At 39.0% G+C, this 25319-nt stretch overlaps 1 pseudogene; it reads right to left on the minus strand.

Moving 5' to 3' along the window:
- Positions 1-719: 719 nt before the first annotated feature.
- On the minus strand, positions 720-25319 carry LOC122420426 (annotated as a pseudogene).

Consider the following 25319-nt stretch of genomic DNA (forward strand, 5'->3'; position numbering starts at 1 on the left):
CCTTCTCCCACAGAGTTCAAAAGTCTGTTCTGTATTTCTGTGTCTCTTTTTCTGTTTTGCATATAGGGTTATCGTTACCATCTTTCTAAATTCCATATATATGTGTTAGTATGCCACCACAGACATTTATTTCAACAAAGTTATTTAAGGTCCCCCCTTTCTTAAAGTGCTCTAGGAATCAGATGGGTGACTTTGGGCTAACACCATCTTTATCAAGTATTGGCAAAGGTCATAGCTGGGAAAGCCTTTGCTTGTTGAATGGAAGAGGTATCATAGAACTGAATAATTTATAATACTTCAATCTTGAATTAGGTTAGGTCTTGATCTGCTTCTAGTCAGTTGATCTCTTGAAATATGTGGGCTGTGCAGTAAGTTTTTGATTGCTCTATGATTTTTTTCTTGCTTCTATGTTTCATATATTCTTAATTTGTTTTACAGATCAATCTTTTTTCTTTGGAATAAACCAATGTAGATAAGGGAATTAATCAGTTTTGGTGTGTATTTTGAAGACATCATCACAGAACATATTGTTCTGAAGTTAGGGTTAAAGTGACACTTTCCATTAGGATAATGCAGAGGACAACATTCTCTCAGGAGAAGGTAAGCTTTCTAAGCTTTCCTCTCCCAGGCATCATTCCTCAGGCACTGAGACTGCAGCCATCCAGTACATGGGGACAGGCAGAAAGAAGAGACTTCAAAAGTCAAATATATTTCATCAGCTAATTTTTAGCAAGTCTGGCAGTGAGATCCTTCCATTGTTCTCTCTTCTTTCTGATGTGTGTAGGAGTGAGTAGCTGCCGTAGTGATTCTGGCTATGGTCTAGAGAAGTTCTGACACAAGGCCTCAGTGGCACATATCATGTACATCCCACAGTCATAGCTGCTTTGTTGAGCCGGGGCTTTCTCTTCCACAACGGCCAGTTTGTTTCCTTTTCTGCCTAAGAAAGCCTCTAGTTTCTCTGCTACCTGCTTTGCATGGAATGAATTACTAATCATAATGAAAAAAGCCATTTTTATCCTATAGATAAACCAACAAGCTCCAGTGGGTTCCCCCAGCTGTGTGGTTGGAGTTATCATTGATGGCCAAATATATAACTCTCTTATTGGGTAGGTCCAAGGGTTCAAGGAACATGGCGATCTCTGCTGGGTTGCCAGTGCACTTGATGAACTGAGTAACTTCAGGACTGATGAAGCAGGCATGGTCAGAGCAGTCATGAAATTGACTGTTGGCAAAGTACTCAAAGGCAAACCCAATAACATGGTCACTGAGCCAGCTTGGAGGATCCAGTAGTGAGACATCTGATTGCCGCAGTAGACTGTCCATGTAACTCAAGACTCCTGGGTCCACCTTGTACTGAGCAGAACTGCTCAGAAATTTCAGAAGCTGCTTCGGGCCTCACCACCCCTACCAGACTCCAAGCAGCTCTGTACTGGCTGAAAAAGCCCGTTTTAGTGGGAAAATATATACGCACACACATAATCTTGATAAAATTTGTTGTAAATAAATAGAAAAGGTAGATATTTCATTGTCAAGACATCCAAGGATGGTTTCATACTCTTTTTCTATCTAAGCTACATCTATATATGTGTGTGTGTGTATATATATATATATATTTATTTATTTATTTATTTGACTGCTCTGGATCTCCATTGCTGCACATGGGATCTTCAATATTTGTTGCAACATGAGAACTCTTAGTTGTGGCATGTGGGATCTAGTTCCCTGACCAGGGGACCCCGACCCACTGCATCAGGAATGCAGAGTTTTGGCTACTGGACTGCAGGGACGTCTCTAAGCTGCATTTCAGAAGTATAGTCACTATTAGGCAGTAAGAGAGATATGAAGTGGCGTCTCTGCAACCAGAAGCTGCATAGACAAATACATTGGGAGCTTTTAGATGGTGATGATGACTGAGCTGAGTCAAAAAAGACAATTGGAATTAGCTGGTGGGTAAAGGAAAGATTTAAGAGGAAAGATTAAGCATAATGGTAATGAAGGCAATGTGTATAGTCCATTATTAATAATAGTTAGATTAATAGGACACACTATGGCTGGAGTTAAGAGAGAAGAACTTTGCCTGGTCTGGTGGTGTTTGCAAACCATGAGAAAGAGCTTGTCTTTGACTTGGGTGGTGTGGAACACTGTACCAAATAAAAAGATTTTTAGAAGGTTTGTTGGCCATGGAAATGTTAATATACCAAGTCATAAATACACACACACACACACAAAATCTCTGCCCAGTGATTTAAAGATTTTCTAGTCTTATTGAAGTACAAATCATTTCAATATTGATTCACTTTTTAAGGAAAAATAAGGCATGCTAAAGAACTTGGGATAATGCAAAATGCAGTTGTTGGCATGTTCACAGGAAAGTGAGAAAGGAAAAGTGAAAGTCGTTCAGTTGTGTCTGACTCTTTGAATTCTCCAGGCCAGAACACTGGAGTGGGTAGCCTTTCTCTTTTCCAGGGGATCTTCCCAACCCAGGGATTGAACCCAGGTCTCCCACATTGCAGGTGGATTCTTTATCAGCTGAGCCACAAGGGAAGCCCAGAGATGGGAAAAGTGAGGCACAGTTGAGATCTGGCCAAAATTCTGTGACTGGATATGATGACAAGTGAACCAGCACAGCACATGGGATAATGTGTATCTTAATAAGGAATTTTATCACTTCTTGAAGGAGGGGGTGTTTCAGAGGCAGGAGGGGAGATAATCAACAATTTGCATGGAAGGGTATAACAGAAGTTCAGTTTTGAATTATAGAAAGTATGCCCACTCTGTCCCCTGCCAGAAAGTCTGGAGAATGAGTAGCCTGATAATTGACTTGAAGCAGGAAGTGCTATTGAAAAAGTATCTGAGAGAGAATTCCCTGGCAGCCCAGTGGTTAAGACTCCATGCTTTCATTGCAGAGTGCCTGGGTACAGTCCCGGGTCTGGGAATAAAAATTCTACATGCCTACGGCAGGGCCAAGGAAATAAAAAGTTTATGCCAGGCTAAGGGACCAATATAAAGATCTTGCCTTAATCCAGCTATTGTTCCTCCCTCTCTCACCAAGGGAGAGATATTCTAATGGGAAGCATGGTGTCATATTCTTAATATTGCCGAGAAAATGCTTACTACAGAACTCTGGCAAATGAGGATGAGGAGTATAGTTCAGCCTTGAGGCGAAAGGTGGGTTAGCATTTTTCTGACTTAAAAGCTAGAGTTAAACTCAATTCTCTGTAGACCTTGAAGTGACTGCATAGACAGTGCACAGGCTGGAGGAAGACAGGAGGGTGTAGAAATGAAACAGAGGTTTGATGGCTGTGTCTGATCTAAGATAATACAGGTGAGAGACAGTACAGCTCCAGGTAAAGCGACACTGGGTGAACAAACAACAAATCAACAAGATCTTATGAAAATTGTGAATACATATAAAAGCAGAGAGAATAGTGTAATAAATTCCAGTGTACTTAACATGGACCTCAGCAGTTATTAAAATAAGGCAAATAAAATTTCATCTATGCATCAAGCCCTAAATAATTACTATAATGAAGATCCACAGCATTCTATCAATGCATCTGTAAGCTCTTCAGTTTGTATATCTAAGAAATAACACCCCCCGCCCCCATTTTATAAGATTTTGATCTCTTAGAATTCTCATCCAAATAAAATAGCCTGGTCCTTAGGATAAGGGTGGGATGTCCCTGTAACTTTCTCCTTCTCTTACCTACATACACACAGGCAGGACATCCAGTAACGCACTATCCATGGGGTTTGCTGTTTTAGCTTCACCTGAAAGAACTTTAAATCAGTATCCAACTGTCACCTTCAAATGGCAATGCTGCAAAGAAACATAGAAACTTAAAGGGAAAAATTTTTTTTCATAATAATTTACAGGGATTTACATAGCAATATTTTACAGGAGTGAAAAATTAGCCCCAGTGTATTATCTTAAAATTCAAAACAAAACAAAGCAAATTTTCAGTTCTCAATCCTGTTAGATTTTCTTCAGCCCAATATCACAAGCAGGATATTGCCTTTCTCACAGCTAGAGTGGATGAGGAGGAGGGGACAATGGGGAGGCCAGCAGGGAAGTGAAATCTGATGGTCAGATATCAGGCTTGTAGCTTGATTTTATTGATGACAGAGCAAATTTAGACACAGAGCAGCCCCAAATCTCATGCCTAAAAGTCTGTTTATGAACAACTGAAACAGTTCAGAGAAGTAATAGACATTCATTATTTTGGCAGTTCACATAACTGTTATTGTAGGGATAATAATATCAGTATTTCTTATAGATTTGTAGTACTTTACAACATTTTTTTATATTTTAAAACAAATCATTCATGACATTAAATAATGATCAAATAATTGATTGATTTGATTACAGCTTGATTACAAAGTTAGAATTTTCAGTATTTTAAATACAATCTGGTTGTATTTTAGTAATATTCACAGTGTGTTTTGGAAAAACTTTAATAACAATGAGGGACACACCTGTTCTCCTTGATATCAGCCAGAGTAGATTAACCTTTCTAAGTAAAACAATCTTTTCTGAGAACTCTCCTGTGCCATCTCACTTAAGCCTCACTCATCCCAATGAGGTGGATTAAATATCTACTTGCAGAGGTAAAACCACTGGCCAAGCCGTCCAATATCACATAGTGAGTCCTGCCTTTTTGTCTCCATTGAATTGTCTCTCTTTCTCTCAATTTGCACTTACTTCTGTGTTTCAATGTTTCCCATATGTGATTTCTTCTAGGGGAATAATGATCCCTCTTTGCCTTAATAAATCCTAGTCATCTTTCAGGTATGGATTGACTTCCAGATCACTTCTTTTTATTATTATTATTTTTTTTTAAGACTAGTCAAGTGCAGCAGTGAGAAGCGGGGGAAGAGTAGAATGAGGAGTTCGATCTGTAACTGACTGTAAACAATCAATTGAGATAACTCACTACCTTCGGACCAGCCCCAGATCACTTCTTTTGAGAGTACTCCCTGGCTTCCTTTCTCCCAGGCTATTAGGTACAAACTCACCGTGCTTTTTTAGTGGTAGTAATTTTATTTATCATGCTCCTGTGTGTTTGTGCTCAGTAGTCTCTGACGCTTTGCCACCCCATGAACTGTAGCCTTCCAGGCTCCTCTGTCCATGGGATTCTCCAGACATGAATTCTGGAGTGGGTTGCCATTTCCTTCTCCAGGAGATCTTCCTGACCCAGGGACCAAACCCGAGTCTTCTGCATCGGCAGGGGGATTCTTCACCCCTGAGCCACCCGGAAATGTTCATGCTGTGCTGTGCTTAGTCGCTCAGTCGTGTCCGACTCTTTGCAATCCCATGGACTGCAGCCCGCCAGGCTCCTCTCTCCAGCGGGCTTCTCCAGGCGAGAATACTGGAGTGGGTTGCCAAGCCCTCTTCCAGGGGATCTTCCCAACCCAGGGATCGAACCCAGGTCTCCAGCATTGCGGATTCTTAACCAACTGAAACACCAGGGAATCAAACCAGGGTCTCCTGCAATGCAAGTGAATTCTTTTCCAGTTGAGAGCCTGGGAATGTTCATATTAAGCAATAAAGTCTTACAATTCTCTTCTAATTAACCAAAATGGTCTAATTAACACTACATTTTCTGGGTAAAAATACAGACACTCAGCCAACAGGCTCCTCTAAGATGCCACTTGCTGCTACAATTTGCATTGTAATTTGTTTATTCAAATATGTTGTTTCCAACCCTATTTATTTCATTTGTATTTTTCATTGCAATTATTTATTGTGTTTCATTGTGTTTATGCAATATTTAATTAGGGTGAGGAAAGGAAGAATTGCCACATTTATGAAAACAAAATGGAATATTTCATAAAGACACAATAAAGACTGTAGCAAAAAAAAAAAAAAAGTGCTCCTACTTTAGGTGAGCAAGAAACAATAAAGAGTGGGAGATATTCCAAACAGATGCTGCACTTATTTTACAAGAATAAGTTCTCATATCTCTACTAAAATTGAAATCATAAATTGGACAGGATAAATTATATGTGAGAATCATGCAATAAAGACAAGTTTGAATTCTAATCAATAAGCACATATTCTGAGAAAAAATATTCTCTTTACATTGAAAGACTGATGAGTATAAATTTATATGTTTTTTAAGTTTTGAATACTGATTTTGATTCCCAGTTTGTTTATAGTTATGCTGGCCATATCATCAACAAAACACTTAGGATTACTCGATTCATAAGAATTTAGTGAAAGGACATTTGCAGAGATGTGAGCCAGTTAACAATGGATAATGAACCATCTAACTTCTGTCAGCCAAATGACAGTCCCATTTCTAGACCTAAAGAGGAAGAGGATCAAGTCATGTTACTAGAACCAGGCATGATCTGGAACCTTGAAAAAGAAGTTGCTTAGAAGGAACTATGACAGTAAGTGAAGGAATATATCCCATTCTGGATCCACAACCAAAAAGAAGACAGATGGAAAAGAAAGATGAAAAAGACTTCTCTTCCTTCCGGCTGTTCCGTCTTGAATGGTGCCTCACACTGGCCCAAATTCAGCTGGTGTCCGGAGGAGACTGAATGATGCAGTCTAACAGTTTTCAGTCTCCCAGTGTTCATAGCAAGGCAGAAAGCGTTAAAAATGGATGTTGGTAATAGGATAACCAATCCACTGACCAAGAACCAGATCCTATTATAATGAGCAAGTAGGTTTCCACCAGCTTTATTTACCATTTACATTCTCTTTTAGATTGTAAGCTTAGTAAAAGGAAAAACATGTCCATTTTGTTATGTTCTATAGCCAGCAGTAATAAATAGCAGCAGGAAATACCTGTCATAGCTTGGACAATGAATCAATGTTAGTTGACTTACTGATGACTTAAAAAAAAATATATATATATATATTTATAGTTGGCTGCTCTAGGTCTTAGTTGTGACATGAGGGATATTTAGTTGTTGCAGGTGAACTCTTCATCACAGCATGTGGTGTCTTGTTCCCTGACCAGGGATCGAACACAGGTCCCCTGCTTTGGGAGCATGGAGTCTTAGATACTGGACCACCAGGGAAGTCCCTTACTGATGATTTAGAAGAAAGAGAAGTTCAACTTTAAGACTGAATTGACTTAAATGCAAGATCACTATATTACTTGGTGACAAGGCACTGGCTTAAGAGATTGGATTTTGTCCTTCCATTTAGTTTCCACAAACATTGAAATAGTGATCTGCTAGATTTGGTTCTGATCACTAGAAGCATGTGCTGGATTTGAACAAGTTATTCAGATAGAAGAAGCACTGTAGCTAAGGCTTTCAGCTGTGTGGTTCCTTCAGTAGAAACATTAATTTAATTAGTTCTCAAGACAACAGTACATCTTTTATTGTTCAGCATTTTTTTTTCTTTCTTCTTCTACAACCTTGTGCTAATTTATTTCACCATGTTCACAGAATAGCTCCAAAAAGTAAATTATATACTCTCACCATGCAGTTGATTTATAATCCTTTCCTGGAAGAAAACAACTCATGTAAAACTCTCAGAATTAGGTATTCCTCTGTTGTTTCTCTCAATGTATTTTATTTTCTCCCTTTTGTAATAGCACTTTGCCTTTTTGCATACATATCTTTGTAAGCATTAAGACCTAAAAAAGTACTTTTATGCCTCAGATTAGGTAGAAAGTTGAGAAACATAATAAATATGCTGGGAAAAAAAGTAGAATGAGTTGGGAGACAGATCTTAGTAGATGTAGACTGTTAGATCTTAAAGATACCTTAGACAGGTCTTGCGCCAGTTCCTTATTTTAAAGTTGCTGAGGACGAAACAGGAGAATTGCTTTGCATATGATAACACAGAACCAGTAAAGAAAATTCGTTCTCTCTCTGGCATATTATATAGACAGGATTTCAAGATTCTTCCTATTTGGGTTCCTCCATTTCCAGACCTAATTCTCAGAACATTAACAAAGGTCCCGGGATGGTATTTTGTTTGACAAGATGTTATCTCACTGTAATGTGGAAATTTGAAACCAGTTTGTTTCAGTCTCAGATTATTGTAATCATCTTTTTCTATACAATCTTTCACTTCATATTTCGTATTATTTGTATACCTTTTTAATTTCCCCAGGAGACTGAATTCCCAGAAAGCAAGGATTATGTTTAAAGATTTCTGTCGCCTGCACAGTGGGCAAAATACTTAGTACAAGGTGCCAAACACATAGCATTTTGTGGAAAAAAAACAAACCACAGAGAAACATATATCCTTGGTCCTTACCCAAGGATATTTTCACTTGGTTTTTTTCACTGAGTTTTTTTGAGCACCTTTTTACAAACCAAATGGTGTTTCACACTACATATTAAAAGGAAAATATCTAAAGCAAATATGAAATAATTTTGTTTCTGTCACTTACGCTGTGCATTGTTAAACGAGGCAAATGTTAAAACAATTAACACATGGAAACCAAAACCTCAACCACATTAAGCTCAAATGCTATTTCCACAAAATTAAATAAGTCAAAATAGTCATGACTTCTTTTCAATTCCACAGATTAGATCAGGGAGTTCTGACTCCCCTTTGTTCCTCCACATTGTGTTCAGAGCTATAGAAACACGTGTTTACAAATTGTTCCTTTGTATTTTCTACTTATCTAAACCCCCCAGATGGGAGTTTGAGAACAGAATTACAGGAAACCAACTTAATTCTGACAGTTTAGCTTGCAACTAAGTGAGTGCTCAGTAGCTTGAAAGGGAAGACTCTGACTGCACAGGGGAAGCAGAGGTGGTCACTGTCAATGTTAACAGGCCCGGGTAGGGGTATCAAAGAGGGGGAAGACAGACATGCGCGGACACCCGCACCATGAGATGGGGTAGTGGCAATGGGTGTGGGAAGTCAGGAGCCCTGGACACACCTGGATCCAGAGAGTCAGTGTATGTCACTGAGGGGATGGATGGGGGCAAGGAGGGGTTGGTTGTCAAAGGTGTTAGAAACCAAGCTTCTCTACCCGAAATTATGAAACTATCAAGTTCTTAACTGTGACACTAGATTCTGGGTAATGGACTCTATGAAATATTCAGTTTGCCCACATTATAACTACTTAATAAGTCAAACATTTTCATTTATTTCTGTATTTATTTACTGTTTCATGGGGTCTTCCCTGCTGCGCTCACCTTTCTGTACTCACTGCGCTCGGCTTTCTCTAGTTGGGGCAAGTGGGGGCTTCTCTCCAGCTGGGGTACCTGGATGTCTCCTTGCTGTGGCTTCTCTTATTGCAGAGCACAGGCTCTAGAACATGCAGGCTTCAGTTGTTCAAGCTCATGGGCTCAGTTGCCCCTTGCCACAGGGGATATTAATTCTTTCCTGGACAAGGGATCAAACCCATGTCCCCTGCATTCATTGACAGATGAACTCTTAACCACTGGACCACCAAGGAAGTCCCTCAAACTATTTTTTAAATTAATAAACACACACACATTCTTCTGCACATGTACAGGCATTTCGCAACACATGTCTAGCACTTGCTGTGTGCCTTTCATGATCCAAAACGTGTCACAACTATAAACCTATTTAATCCTCCAAACACTTGCAAGGTAGTAACTATTATTATTGTTTTAGAGGCGAGGAGACTGAGGCATCCAAGGAGACTGAGGCATATAATTTGGAAATAGCAGAACCAGATTTTGAATCTGAGACGTCTAGCTCCGGGTTTACACGGCTGCAGTTTACACAGACTTCCTCTGGTGGCATGATACAGTCTTTCATAAAATATTGAGCACATGCTTTGAGCCACCATCTATGGTTCCACCAGGGTACCAACAATGAAGCACTCAAAAATCTAGTTGTCATGGTGCTTACATTCTGGTGGCCAAGACAAGGATAGATAAGTGAACCAAAGGAAGACATAATTTCAGATGAAATATCAAAATCGACAGAAAATAAAATACAGTAAGTAAGGATGGCTTTGAGGATATGGTTTATTTATGAATTGATGCACAGCCATCCTTATGAGGAAGAACATTCCAGACAGAGAATTTGTGCTTGTTCTAGGAACGGAGAACTTTGTACCTGGAGCTGTAGAAAGAGTAGAAGGAGTTAGTATGGAAAAGGTGTTCATCTAGTGGGTCCTATTAAGGAGTTAAATAATGTTGTCCATGAACCTAGTAGCGGGGAGATAGCAGATGAAAATGCTATTTGCCACTCTTAGCTTTTGCATGAATGCTCACTCTTCATCAGTTTCCAGTGATTAAGATTTTGTATTTATAGAATGCTTATTAGTATAGTTATTTATTTTTTGGCTGGCTTAACCTGTTGTCTGATTTAATATTATGATATTTTATGTGGGGGAAAAAAAATTTCTCCCCATCTAAACAGCAATGCCCAGATCAACTTCCAAGTGCAAAACTAACACACAGACTCTGAAGTCCATGTTCCTATCTCCAGATTACTAATTAAAATGAGGGCAGTATTGGTAATGGAATGGAAGAATTAACTATTTGGAAAGAACATAATGGAGTTTTCACTCAGCGAGCATCATTAAATGATTTTATTCTTCAAAAAAGTGCATCTTTATCTGCATAGTTTGTAGGTACTTCTATTTATTTAAATCAGATTAAAGTTTGCTGAACAAAACAATGTTCAGAACAATTATTAAAGAATTAACTTAGTAGTTGAAAGGAGTAATGATTTTAAATTTTATTAAAAGGTTCTAATGCATAGTATGACTTTAAAATCTTTGTTTCTCATATTAAACCCTGCATTCTGTGGTTTGGCTCATTGTAGCCACTATGGAAGGGATATTCTTCAACTTATGATTTTTCTCATAAAAATGATATTCCATCTCTTGTGAGAAATATGTATTTTATATATTTCATAAAATTCAAGGTTGAATATCTTTAAAACAAGGAGGAATAAGGTTAAATGCCAACTAACATTTTTACAGATGAGGATGATCAATTCTTAACAGTAAAATCCATTTTAGAGAAAGTAATTGAGTTTGGAGAAGCAGCGACCTTTGTGTCAGGAAATTTGAGTTTTAGACTCTGCTTTATAAACTCTACACAATATAATCATTTTATAATCAGCAAAGTAAAAATTTTCAACAAAATGATGCTTACTTAAAATTTAACCAAGCAACTTATTGATTAACAGATTTCAAAAATATTCCAATAAGCCATGCTTCATTTTTTCAGACCTGTTTCCCATTAAATTGCAAGTGGCAGACATCATGCCCATCTTTGTTGAATCCTCAGGTTCTAACACATAGTAGCTACTCAATAAATGTGCTAGGGGTATTTGTTAAATAAATGTAGAAGTATGAATAGAGAATATGTAAATTAATAAAGAAAGGAAAAATAAAAACTAAAAAAAACCCACTATTTTTAGGAGACATGTTAATTGATTGTAATTAGTCAATAACTCAATAGGTTTTGTTGTCCAAAACATAAGCTATTAGTTTCTGTATTTTCCAAAAGACTTCTAAATGCTACTTAAAAAAAAAAGAAAAAACTTAAAAAAAAAATGACAAAATTTAACAGTTGAAAAAAAGATTTCTAAATGCTATGTTTAAGATATTTTAATCTAAAGATTTAATGATCTAATGAAATACTTTATATGGAAACATTTTTATAAGCTAAGGAATATGCAGAAATGAGTTGTGTTCAGTTGCTAAGTCTTGTGGAACTCTTTGCGACCACGTAGACTGCAGTATACCAGGCTCCTCTGTCCTCCACTGTCTCCTGGAGTTTGCTCAAGTTCATGTCCTTTGAGTCAGTGATGCTTTCTAAACATCTCATCCTCTGCCACCCCCTTCTCCTCCTGCCCTCAATCTTTTCTAGCATCAGAGTCTTTTCCAATGAGTGGACTCTTCACATCACATAGTCAAAGTATTGGAGCTTCAGTTTCAGCATCAGTCCTTCCACTGAGTATTCAGGGTTGATTTCCTTTAGGATTGACTAGTTTTATCTCCTTGCCGTCCGAGGGCCTCTCATGAGTCTTATCCAGCACCACAATTGAAAGCATCAATTCTTTGGCACTCAGCATTCTTTATGAACCAACTCTTACATCCATACACGACTACTGGAGAAACCACAGCACTGACTGTACGGACCTTTGTCAGCAAAGTGTTGTAAAAATGAGTAGCCAGTAGCAAAATGACCAATGTGTCAAACTCTGCCTTTTTCTTCCAGGTCTGCCTTCCACCCTTCTTCCCAGTTATCTTAATGCCACAAGAACCACCTGTGTGTACCAGAGTTTCTCTGTCCTTTTGCTTTTATTTGTATTAATAACAGGTCATAGGACCTGCATCAGGGGAACAAAGTCAGAAAGTATATCTCTCTGGCTTATTTTTGCAGAGTCCACTGCAGATAAACTTTCTTGAAAATGCCCTATTTTGAGATTTTTTTTCCCTGAAACCCTGAGTGATGATCTACCCAAACCCTCTAAACCAGTAATCCTACTTGCCTTTCCCACCTTAATCTCTCTAGAAAATGCCAGTGGAGGAAATCTAATAAACTAAAAATTCTGGACCAATCAATCATCATTTTAATGATAAGAAATCTTAGGCTTAGATAAATTAAAAGTACATTATCTCACTTCATTGTACATTTCCTAAGGGTCAAGGATTGGTTAAGATCTTCACTTTACTGATGAGGTTTGGGAGTGTATATAGTGAAAAAAAAAATTGGGGCTCCAAAATCACTGCAGATGATGACTGCAGCCATGAAATTAAAAAATGCTTGCTCCTTGGAAGAAAAGCTATGATCAACCTAGACAGCATATTAAAAAGCAGAGACATTACTTTGCCAACAAAGGTCTGTCTAATCAAGGTTATGGTTTTTCTAGTAGTCATGTATGGATGTGAGAGTTTCTTTATAAGAAAGCTGAGTGCCAAAGAATTGATACTTTTGAACTGTGGTGTTGAAGACTCTTGAGAGTCCCTTGGACTGCAAGGAGATCAAACCAGTCCATCCTAAAGGAAATTAGTCCTGAATATTCACTGGAAGAACTGATGCTGAAGCTGAAGCACCAATACTTTGGCCACCTCATTCACAGAACCAACTCATTGGAAAAGACCCTGATGATGGGAAATATTGAAGGTGGGAGGAGAAGGGAACGACAGAGGATGAGATGGTTGGGTGGTGTCACCGACTTGATGGATGTGAGTTTGAGTAAGCTCCAGGAATTGGTGATTGACAGGGAAGCTTGGCATGCTGCAGTCCATGGGGCCACAAAGAGTTGGACATGACTGAGCGACTGAACTGAATTGATGGTTAAAAAAAAAAAAGTTAGTTTTATTTTATTTTTTCACTTAATCTTAAAAAAAAGTCAGTGAGATTTTTTACAAAAATAGGCCCTTTATTTTATTAGATCATTGGATTCTACATAGGCAAAAGAGGTTCAGTGATTGTTACAGACTGGATGTTTGTATCTTTCCAAAATATGTTTGATGGAACCCTAATTCTCAAAGTGATGGTGTTTGTAGGTAGGATGTTGGGGAGGTAATTAAATTTAAATGCAGTCATAAGCGTGGGGTTTCCATCCTGGGATTAGTCTCCTTATAAGTTGAGAAAGAGAGTAATGCTCATTCTCTCTCTGCCACATGGTGTCACAGGGAAAAGGCAGTGGGGGGAAGAGGTGGTCCATTCAAAAGAGGTTTTAAAGAGAGTTTAATGGAGGGTCAGAGTACAAAATAAGTGACAGTAAAAAAAAAGCACGTTGGGAAACAGCCACTGCAAAGCTGTAGCTAAGAATGGAGAGAAACAGAGGACTAGGGAACCTGTGCATTAGGCAGTAATCCTTCTCCAGGACACGTAGCAGGAAGGGGAAAAATGAGAGTACCTTTGGAGGGTCCACAGGGAATACTTAAGAAAGGACACGTGTGTGATTTAAGGTTTGGAAAATGTGATGGTTAACTTTATGAGTCAGCCTGACTGGGCCAAGGGGTGCCCAGAGAGCTGGTTAAGAATTGTTTCTGAGTGTGTCTGGGAGGGTGTTGCTGGAAAAGATTAGCATTTGAGTCTTAGATGGAGTCAAGCAGATTGCTCTCAAATTTGCCTGGACCTCGTTCAATCCATTGAGGCCTTGAAGGGAAGGAAAAGGCAGAGGGAGAGTGAGTTAGCTTCTTCTTGACGATTTGACTTGGGAGATCGGTCTTCCTCCCTCCCACTGACCAGGATTTACCCTTTTGGTTGTCTAGCCTTAACCAGGTTAAGCTAGGACTCGTATAATTGTTCTTGTTCTCTGTTCTTGGGGTGGGAACTATATAGATATACTACCTGCTTTCCTGGGCCTCCAGCTTGCAGACAACAGACTGTGGGACTTCTCAGCCTCCACAGGCACATGAACCAATTCTTTGTAATGAATCCCTTTCTCTATGGATAGAGATATAATGTGTGCTTAGTTGCTCAGACCTGTCTGACTCTTTGCCACCCAATGGACTGTAGCTCACAGGGCTTCTTTGCTCATGGAATTTTCCAGGCCAGGATACTAGGGCAGGTTGCCCTTTCCTACTCTAGGGGATCTTCCCTGCCCAGGGATCAAACCCAGATCTCTTGTATTGGCAGGCAGATTCTTTACCACTGAGCTACCTGAGAAACCCTAGAAATAGATGATACAGATATAGATATATAGAGATCTGCATGACCAGGGGAAGTCAGCCTGTGGCTATGGGGAAGGCAGTCCAAGCACAGTTTGCATATTGCCATCGCCCAGGGTGAGCTTGTCAAAGAAGGACTCTGCCATCCAGTTTCTGGAACGCCCATCTTAGGCAGGTTGGTGAGATGGCCACCCAACTCCGATTTCACCTGGTTGTGCCAGCAGTGACTGCTCCAGAAGCCACACCTGGGGGTGTTGTTCTTGGGGGCCAGTTGGTGCAGATCCAGCATGCACTTCTCCCAATGGAAGACACACCGCATCGCCTCAGGCTGGTCTCCTAACCTTTGTGGTTTGCCTTCTTGACGTCACAGCAGTAGATGTGGCCTCGGGGTTGGTTTTGTGGCCCTATTAGCTCCTCTGAGGGTTCCCACTCCTTAGGCAACTGGTGCAGGAAATATTGAGCAAAGAAATGGGCCATGGACAGGTACAGTTGGGAGACATAGCGTTCCAGGTGGGTCTAGCTGTTGACGGCAGCCTAGCAGCCTGGCTGGCAGTTCTGGCGCACCTGCTCTGGGGCTACGCAGCTGGTCGTCCAGGCATGGACGGCTGAAAGGCAACATGGAAGTAGCAGGACAGGCAGCAGAGAGGCCTCAACATGCTCCTGGAGGCCGGCAGTTTCCAGGATACACAGACACTCGGGGTTATGTTCTCTCATCTAGAACAAATGGGGCCAGCACCCCCAGAGAGGAGTCTGGTAAATATACTGGACTTTGAAATGATTTTTGGCAAAATAGAGTGAAATAGTGACACAGAAGCTCCTTTACCAGTACCCTCCCCTAACCTGGACGAATTCGTAGAATTTCCCGTTCGGTGAGAAGTATTTTAGCCTCAATTTGTATAGGTGCAACTTGGTACTCTTCAGATTTTCAAATTTCACTGCACATGAGACTCAGTGTAGAGATTTTTAAAATCCTAACATCGGGACTTCCATGTTGGTCCAATGGTTAAACATCTGCCTTCTAATGCAGGGGACACAGGTTCAATCCCTGATCGGGAAACTAAGATCCCACATGCCACAGGGCAACTGAGCCCATGTTCAGCAACTAGAGAAAAACCTATGCACTGCAACAAAAGATCCCATTCCCACAACAAAGACCCTGTGAGCTGCAGCTTAGTCTACACAGCCAAAAATAAATATACAAACAATTTTTTAAATCCTAAAATCGTGATCATACATCAGAGCAGTTAAATCAGATTTCTTCCGAGTGAACATAAGTATTTCTGAAATTTCCTAGGTGATCCCCAAACATGTTCAAAGTTGGGAATCTGTAGTGTAATGCAATGTTTCTCAACCTCAGCACTGATATTTGGGCCACATGATTCTTTGTTGTGGGGGCCTTTCTGGCCATTGGAGGACGCATTGCAGTATTCCTAGCCTCTACATATTAAATATCCCACATTCCTAATATCAACCAAAAATGTCTCCAGATACTGTTGGATGTCTCCTGAGGGTAAAACTCACCCCTAGTTGCGAACCAGTGGTGTCATGGATATAAACTCTATTGTAATTAAATCCAGCTCCTGCCCCTGTGGAATTAAGCTCTTCCCCATGAATTAATTATCTCAGAATTTGAGGTACCATATTAGTTTGCTCATCTGTAATTTGGGAGTACCGTTTTTAAAGTATAGAGCACTTGATAGTATAGTAAGTAGTGTAAATGGTGATTATTACTCTGCATCAAATTTTTAGTGATCATTAAAAGGTCTGTTGATTTTTTTTTCCTGGATAATATTTTGAAATGTATAGATTTTGATCTTGGCAAAAGAAGAAACAAAATTTTACTCTGAAATTAGGCTATTTTAAGATACGAAGACTCCAAAGTTATCATGAAATCCTGCTCTAAACTGCAAGGATATCCAGCTTAAGACATCACTGTCGCAGAAGAGCAATTTCCAGGTCAGCTTCAGTTATCAATTACCAGGAAAGTTGTGAAAGCAAAGCATGTCTTTGCCAACCAGTGGTTTTTACACTTGTTGGTCCAGTAGTATATAGACTGCAATAGTACAAACAATAATTGCCACTGTTTGAGAGTAAAACCTCTTACAGGATAATCCCAAAACACTCATTTTTCCAAGTTCTCTTGTTGAGTAGTATTTAACTATAACTGAGATTTGGTTTTTGTCACCTAGTAATTGTTGGAAGGGTTATTTTAGCAACTTATAAAGTGAAATGGAATAAATACACAGAGAACTGATGCGTTTAGGAAAGATATCTTTTTCACCCTTTTTCTCTTAAGACATAGGCCATGCACATCACATAGGGCTGTGACTGCTGATTCAAGGGAGTTCTATTCATTTCAGGTTTCAGAAATGAGAGTTAATTTATCAAAAATTATTTTTGGCAATTACTGATTTTCCCCTGAAGGTGGCCCAGGACCTTCCTCTCATCAGACATATATTTGGTCTAGCATGCATTTGAATATGACATAGGTTATATTAATTCAGTATCCTTATTATTTATTTATTTAAAATTTTATGGTCATACCATGTGACATGTAGGAGTTCCCTGATTAGAGATAGAACCTGTGCCCCCAGCATTGGGAGCATGGATTCTTAACCACTGGGCCAGTCCCTCAATATCCATTTTAAAACTTTACTAGATGCACAAGGAAGAGGTATAATTGGGAAATTCAAAGTGTAAGAAAACCGCAAAAGAAGACTCACAGAGGTACACATAAAAGGGACATGACAAATGAAAGGAGGTCAGTTTAAAGAAGACAGAAATTGCAGTTTGGACCTTGGACTTTGACGTACTTTGTATAAAACTGGTAGTCATTCTGCTTCCTCATTTTATCAAGGATGAAACTTAAGTAGTAAACTTGACCAATGCAGAGTCTTACTGTACTTTATGTAAAGCAGATTTTTTTGAAAATTAGTTTTTTGGGGGAAGTCTCCAGTCCACTTCACTTATGGAGGGTTTCCATACATATTTGAAAATATGACAGTTTTGACCTGCAGGTTTTTACTTTTCTTTTTTATTGTTTCCAGATAGTATGAAATAAGAGAGGTAGAGTGATGAGGCAGTTGAAACATACCTGGGTATTGTCAGGAAGAAAGGACATAGGCAGAGAAATAGGAATCTTCCAGTCATAGGTTATGGTAATGTTAGTTCACTGTTCTTATGGAGGGAACTGAGTGGGATTTCAAGCCCCTAAATTGCATGCTAAATCTCCTACTTCCCATATGCATCCTTATAGTAAATATCTAGGAAACAGAAAGAGCTAAAAACCTAAAAAATTCTTGAAGAATATAACATTGCATAGGGAAATCATTTTATTTATTACTGACTTAGTTTATGATGACAAGATTATTTATTCTAGGGCAGATTCCCAGTAAAGGAAGATCAGCATCTCCCTAAGCAGTTTAAACATGCTAAAAACAAGTATTTTTTTGAAGCATTAACTGTAATAGTTTTTTGCTGTGCATGGAACAGGGAAAGAAGTGGTCCAACAGAATCACTCTCTTGGGTCTAAGAATACACCTGTGTGTGTGTGTGTGTGTGCATTTGTGTATTTCCTTTTTCACAGATATTTTCCCTCTTAAGTCCTGAATTTTGCTGTCTCAGACAAGTAAGTATATAGCCAACTGTGAAAGTCTGTAAGTTCACTGCAGACATTGGTTGGGTAGCAAGTCACTCTGACAACGCAGAGGAGGAGAGAGACTTAAACTGGATCCCTGAAGAGAAGATAGAAGGAAGGGTTGCCATTTCATTAAAAATAATAATATGGAGAAAGGGTAATACTCTCTGGATTTTAACACTGTATTGGGAGATCCCTAAGATCAACAGAACTATAATTTCCATGCAAAGTAGAAAAAAATTCATATATTTATTTTTAATGTGAAAATAAATATAGATTAGAGACCATTTCTAAAGTTCAAAAATTCTTGGTAAGAACTTTACTTTTGAGAGAAGAGGAGACCCTGCGGACTTTTTTTTTTTTTTTTTTCCCCCGAGGGGAAAGATAATATGGGAGAAAGGCAAAAGACAAATGAAAAAATAAATTATTCAACTTCTTTTTTTGTGTTAAAAAAAAAAAGGGCTGGGCATGTTGAAGAATCAGGAAAACCAAAATTTATAAAAATGAACACAAGTAAATATCTATTATCTGATTCTTTTAACCTGAGTATTCTCAGCCGACTTGAGCCTTCCTTTTTTGTATTTCCTATTATTATTACTTTAGGAAAGGAAGTGAGAAGTGCTGGGAAGGTTGAAGGGAAAAAAAAAGATTGAAGAAAAGGAAGAAAGAGAGAGAAAGTAGGAATGGTGATTGAATTCTATCAGGACACATACAATTCACAGAAGAAAATTCTACTTTTATTTGTTCATTTCTGCAGCACTGTTTCTTAGAGTTGGTCAGCAGAGCAGTAGCAGGATGACTTTAGAGTCAGACAAACCAGTTGGAATCCTTCCCTCATTTATAAATTAGTTAATACCTACATTCAATATGCTTTTGTCATTCTCCTCCCTAAACACACACACACGCGCGTGCACGCACACGCACACCAATTTTACTTTAAAAGTGCTATGAGGAGGTAGAGTTTTATAGAAACTCAGAGAGGTTCACAGAAAAACATGACCTACGGTTGAAATAAGATTAACATTCAGTGAATACAGAAGTCTCCACAACAGGCTGTTGTTTCAAGTTTATTGTTTATTGTCTGTCTCCTTCATAAAACTGTACCTGGAGAGCTGATGTTATGGCTCTTTAGTTCAGCGATGTTATCCAATTGTCTTGAACAATGTCTACGAGAATAAACTAAAAATAAATATTAGTTAAATTAGTGAATGAATGAATAGATGAATGGATAAATGGGGCATACAATTGAACACAGAATCTTTTTGCTCTGTTACTGCACTTAAAATCTGTGATAGCAGTTTTGTGATACTAATGTGCACATTAGTTTCAATAATTTTAAAGAGAAGGAAGCATGGCCAAGGAAAATGCCTTTCAAGTACAATGTGAAAGTGTTTGACTTAGATTCTGGTGAATCTCGAATCTCCATTGCCTATTGACGTTTTTTCTTTTTTAAGTTTTATTTTATACTGGAGCATAGTTGATTAAAAATGTTTAGTTTCAGGTGTACAACAAAGTGATTTGGTTATACATATACATGTATATATTCTTTTTTACATTCTTTTCCCATTTAGGTTGTTACAGAATATTGAGGAGAGTTCCCTGTGCTATATAACAAGGGTCCTTGTTGGGTATCTGTTTTAAATATAGCAGTGTATACATGTTGGCCTCTCCTTTATTTAAGAGCTGAGTAGTCACCCTTCCCCTGTTATCAGTATAAGCTTATTGTTTATCTGCAGCTGAAGAGGAGATTCAGCAAGACAGTGGCTTATCTGATGAGTTCAAAATAGTTCTCCTTAGAATGAGCCCATATTTGGTATTGTGGCATGTATCTAACAGATATGGTGCCCTCTGAGTCCTGAAGTCTTTTTAAAAATTTCTTTCTTTACTTGTTTATATTTACTGCACTGGGTCTTCCTTGCTGCACGTGGGCTTTCTCTAGTTGTAGCAAGCGGACGCTACTTTCTAATTGCCGTGTGCGGGCTTCCCATTGCAGCGGCTTCTGTTGCAGAGCATGTGCTCTAGGGTGTGTGGACTTCTGTGGCTGCAGCGCAGGGCCTCAGTTGCCCTGAGGTGAAATCTCCCAGAACTAGAGATCGAACCTGTGTCTCCTGGATTGGCAGGTGGATTCTTAACCACTGGACCACCAGGGAAGTTCCCAAATGAACGTTTTTAGCAAATCACTGCTACTGATTCATGAGAGAGAGCAGGTTTGGGTACCCCTTAAGTGAAGGTATTGAAGGGGAATAAAGAGATCTAGGTCTCTCTGAGTTGTGGTGCACATTTCCCAGGGCCCACTGAAAAGAGAAATTAATTAGGCTCCCTTTGGAGGAAATTGGGCTTCCCTGATGGTTCAGATGGTAAAGAATCGGCCTGCAATGCAGGAGATCCAGGTTTAGTCCTTGGGTGGAAAAGATCCCCTGGAGAAGGGAATAGCTACCCACTCCAGTATTCTTGCCTGGAGAACTCCGTGCACAGAGAAGCCTGGCAGGCTATAGTCCATTGGGTCCCAGAGAGATGGACTCAGCTGAGGACTGACAATTTCACACTTTTACTTGGAGGATTTAGGGTTCTTTAAGACTAAATACAGCAGGATGTTGGGAATATGGTCTTTTTTTTTTTTTTTTTTTTTTATTAGTTGGAGGCTAATTACTTACAACATTTCAGTGGGTTTTGTCATACATTGATATGAATCAGCCATAGATTTACACTATTCCCCATCCCGATCCCCCCTCCCACCTCCCTCTCCACCCGATTCCTCTGGGTCTTCCCAGTGCACCAGGCCGAGCACTTGTCTCATGCATCCCACCTGGGCTGGTGATCTGTTTCACCATAGATAATGCATGCTGTTCTTTCGAACATCCCACCCTCACCTTCTCCCACAGAGTTCAAAAGTCTGTTCTGTACTTCTGTGTCTCTTTTTCTGTTTTGCATATAGGGTTATCGTTACCATCTTTCTAAATTCCATATATATGTGTTAGTATGCTGTAATGTTCTTTATCTTTCTGGCTTACTTCACTCTGTATAATGGGCTCCAGTTTCATCCATCTCATTAGAACTGATTCAAATGAATTCTTTTGGATGGCTGAGTAATATTCCATGGTGTATATGTACCACAGCTTCCTTATCCATTCATCTGCTGATGGCATCTAGGTTGCTTCCATGTCCTGGCTATTATAAACAGTGCTGCGATGAACATTGGGGTGCACGTGTCTCTTTCAGATCTGGTTTCCTCAGTGTGTATGCCCAGAAGTGGGATTGCTGGGTCATATGGCAGTTCTATTTCCAGTTTTTTAAGGAATCTCCACACTGTTCTCCATAGTGGCTGTACTAGTTTGCATTCCCACCAACAGTGTAAGAGGGTTCCCTTTTCTCCACACCCTCTCCAGCATTTATTGCTTGTAGACTTTTGGATAGCAGCCATCCTGACTGGCGTGTAATGGTACCTCATTGTGGTTTTGATTTGCATTTCTCTGATAATGAGTGATGTTGAGCATCTTTTCATGTGTTTGTTAGCCATCTGTATGTCTTCTTTGGAGAAATGTCTGTTTAGTTCTCTGGCCCATTTTTTGATTGGGTCATTTATTTTTCTGGAATTGAGCTGCAGGAGTTGCTTGTATATTTTTGAGATTAATCCTTTGTCTGTTCTTCATTTGCTATTATTTCTCCCAATCTGAGGGCTGTCTTTTCACCTTACTTATAGTTTCCTTTGTAGTGCAAAAGCTTTTAAGTTTCATTAGGTCCCATTTGTTTAGTTTTGCTTTTATTTCCAATATTCTGGGGGGTGGGTCATAGAGGATCTTGCTGTGATTTATGTCGGAGAGTGTTTTGCCTATGTTCTCCTCTAGGAGTTTTATAGTTTCTGGTCTTACATTTAGATCTTTAATCCATTCTGAGTTTATTTTTGTGTATGGTGTTAGAAAGTGTTCTAGTTTCATTCTTTTACAAGTGGTTGACCAGTTTTCCCAGCACCACTTGTTAAAGAGGTTGTCTTTTTTCCATTGTATATCCTTGCCTCCTTTGTCGAAGATAAGGTGTCCATAGGTTCGTGGATTTATCTCTGGGCTTTCTATTCTGTTCCATTGATCTATATTTCTGTCTTTGTGCCAGTACCATACTGTCTTGATGACTGTGGCTTTGTAGTAGAGTCTGAAGTCAGGCAGGTTGATTCCTCCAGTTCCATTCTTCTTTCTCAAGATTACTTTGGCTATTCGAGGTTTTTTGTATTTCCATACAAATTGTGAAATTCTTTGGTCTAGTTCTGTGAAAAATACTGTTGGTAGCTTGATAGGGATTGCATTGAATCTATAGATTGCTTTAGGTAGAATAGCCATTTTGACAATATTGATTCTTCCAATCCATGAACACGGTATGTTTCGCCATCTGTTTGTGTCCTCTTTGATTTCTTTCATCAGTGTTTTATAGTTTTCTATGTATAGGTCTTTTGTTTCTTTAGGTAGATGTACTCCTAAGTATTTTATTCTTTTTGTTGCAATGGTGAATGGTATTGTTTCCTTAATTTCTCTTTCTGTTTTTTCATTGTTAGTATATAGGAATGCAAGGGAATATGGTCTAATCTTCAACCCAGTTTAGGAGAACATTAGCCTGCATCCCTTGAGCCCATGTCTCCAAATGTGAAGTGAAGAATTTTCCACTAATGAAGACAGAGGCTTCAAGCAGAGGTCATTTCAAGTCTTCAGGGGGAAGACAGGGGATGCATTTCCTGGCTCTGCCAGGGAGCTTTTGTTTGTAACATTGTTCCCAGACCTGCTTGACAGCCATCTGCATGTCACACTTACCAGACCCTGCAGGAGGAAACACAAGAGGGAATGCAAACCTCATTATTGAAGGCTCTGTGCTGTGTCAAGATTTGGAAAACGTCAAGGTATTTTCTTTTCTTCACAATGCTGATGTGTTCTTAATGGAGGCAGTGGATAAGAGAAAGACAAATTCACACAGGGAACTGTTATCAACCACCCTGATTGGTCAGATCTATTGCCTTCTGTTTCTATGGTCTGAAAGAATGGGAAACTCTTTATGATTAACTGGGTGAGAGAAGGAGAATGTATCTTAATAGAATTCAAGGCAAATATTTGCCAGACACAAAAGTGGGACTCACAGCCCCTGCCCTAACTACCACAAGGATTGCTGTGTGGACTGGGCAATTTAATAAGTGAAACTGAGATAATTAAGATTTTGACTACTTCAAAAGGTAGAAAAATCTCCATCTCTTCTCGTCATGAGGAAGAATAGTCTGCAACCCTTCTAGGCAAGAGGCATTGAAGAACAGAAATATGAAGAACATTGAAGAACAGAAATATGAGAGAGGTGAGGGAGAGAGACTGAAAAATATTTAGGGAGTAAGGCTTCATGTAAACGTTTGAAGGTATTTTGCAAGCGCTAAATTAGTAATGATTTATATCACACATTAGTCTCTCTTAACTAGCCCTGGGTACCTAAATAATTTCAGTATCTCACTCCCCTGCATTTCAGTAAGATGCTTGTAAAATCATTTTGCCTTAATATGGATAATATGCATGCCAGGAGGGAATTGATTTTCTAACTGTCGTTCACCTTCCATTCAAAATTGTGATGCCTTTCTGATTTTATGGGCCGTGAAGTATTGTTTCCATATCACCTCCTGCCTCTCTCAGCCTCACTTATATTTGGTCTGTGTTCTCTTGCGGATATCAAAGAGTATGGCTCTAAATAAGTTTACCTTCTCTTAGACTTCTAAGGAGAATCCATGTATACATTTCTTATAACCTTATTACATAAACCTGCCTCCCTTATCTTCATTTTGCAACTATCATTTATTGAATATTTATGATATACCAGGCAGCATACTAAAAATTTATAAAATTATCTCTTTAATTTGTTACAACTCAGGGCAGTGATTCTTTTGAGCCCTAACTTACAAATAAGGATGAAACCAAGGGTGGGAGGGTTTAAATAAGGACAATAAGTAGCAGATGGACATGGACTTCTCTGGTAGCTCAGATGATAAAGAATCTGCCTGTGATGCAAGAGACCTGGGTTCGATTTCTGGGTTGGGAAGATCCACTGAAGAGAGAAATGGCAGCCCACTCCAGTATTTTTGCGTGAAAAAGTCTATGGACAGAGGAGCCTGGTAAACTACAGTCCATGGGGTCGCAAAGAGTTGGACACAAATGAGCAACTGAGACTTTCACTTTCAAGTGGCAAATATTGGGTTTTAATTCGTGTCCCTCTGTCTTTACCTTCTTAAACTCCATGACAAATTTCCTCCTCTTAAAATTCCTTTCATTTAGCATTCCAAAGCCTAATTTCCCACTTGATATACATATTTTTTCTTATTTCCATAATTCATGGTAACTGGAACTTGAAATTTCATAATTTCCTAAAATAATTACCAAAGTAAATTTATGCATAAATTCATCTTTGGCTATACAAGAGTGATTAGTACCAAAACTTTTCCTTCTAGCCAAAAACCCATAAAACTACTTATTAATTCTCATTATAATTAATGTAAAAATGTGCTGTTACTATTAATGGAAGTAATTACATACTGCAGATAATCATAAACTCTATCATTATACCAAAGAAATGTAAAATATTCCTGAAGGAACCAAGAACTTTGTAGCAGCTGAAATATCAGGATGCAGTATTTCAGCAGTTTGCTGGAGACTGGAGCAAGGCTTGCAAAAGGTTTGAGAACAAGCTTTGCACAACATCCAGGTGATTTTTTTTTTTTAAGGTTAAACAGATTATTGAAACAGGGACATAGACCCAGCACTCAGAGAGTTAGCTCAAAATGCTCAGGATTAAAAAAAAAAAAGGCATGATGGGAGAATCCATGGTCAAGTACCTCAGGTGGGCTGCTAATAGATTTCTTTTTAAAATGAACTGACATTAGAGTTTTTTTAAAAATTGTTTTAACCCCAAGTAGCTGCACAAGCACCTGCTTCCTGCTGAGGCATAAACATGCTTTTGTTCAGAAACAGCATCCATGGGCTCTGCTCTCTGATCTCCTTTCCTCTTGGCTTTCCTCCATACCCCACTTCAGATTCTAGCACAGTTCCATTCTGCACAAATGCCACCTCTTCAGAGAGGCCCCCTCTCACTGCTGTCTCTAAACTCTCCTCTCCCGCTACTCTCAT

This window comes from Cervus canadensis, chromosome 18 (genome assembly GCF_019320065.1).
Source record: "Cervus canadensis isolate Bull #8, Minnesota chromosome 18, ASM1932006v1, whole genome shotgun sequence".
Taxonomy (NCBI): Eukaryota; Metazoa; Chordata; class Mammalia; order Artiodactyla; family Cervidae; genus Cervus; species Cervus canadensis.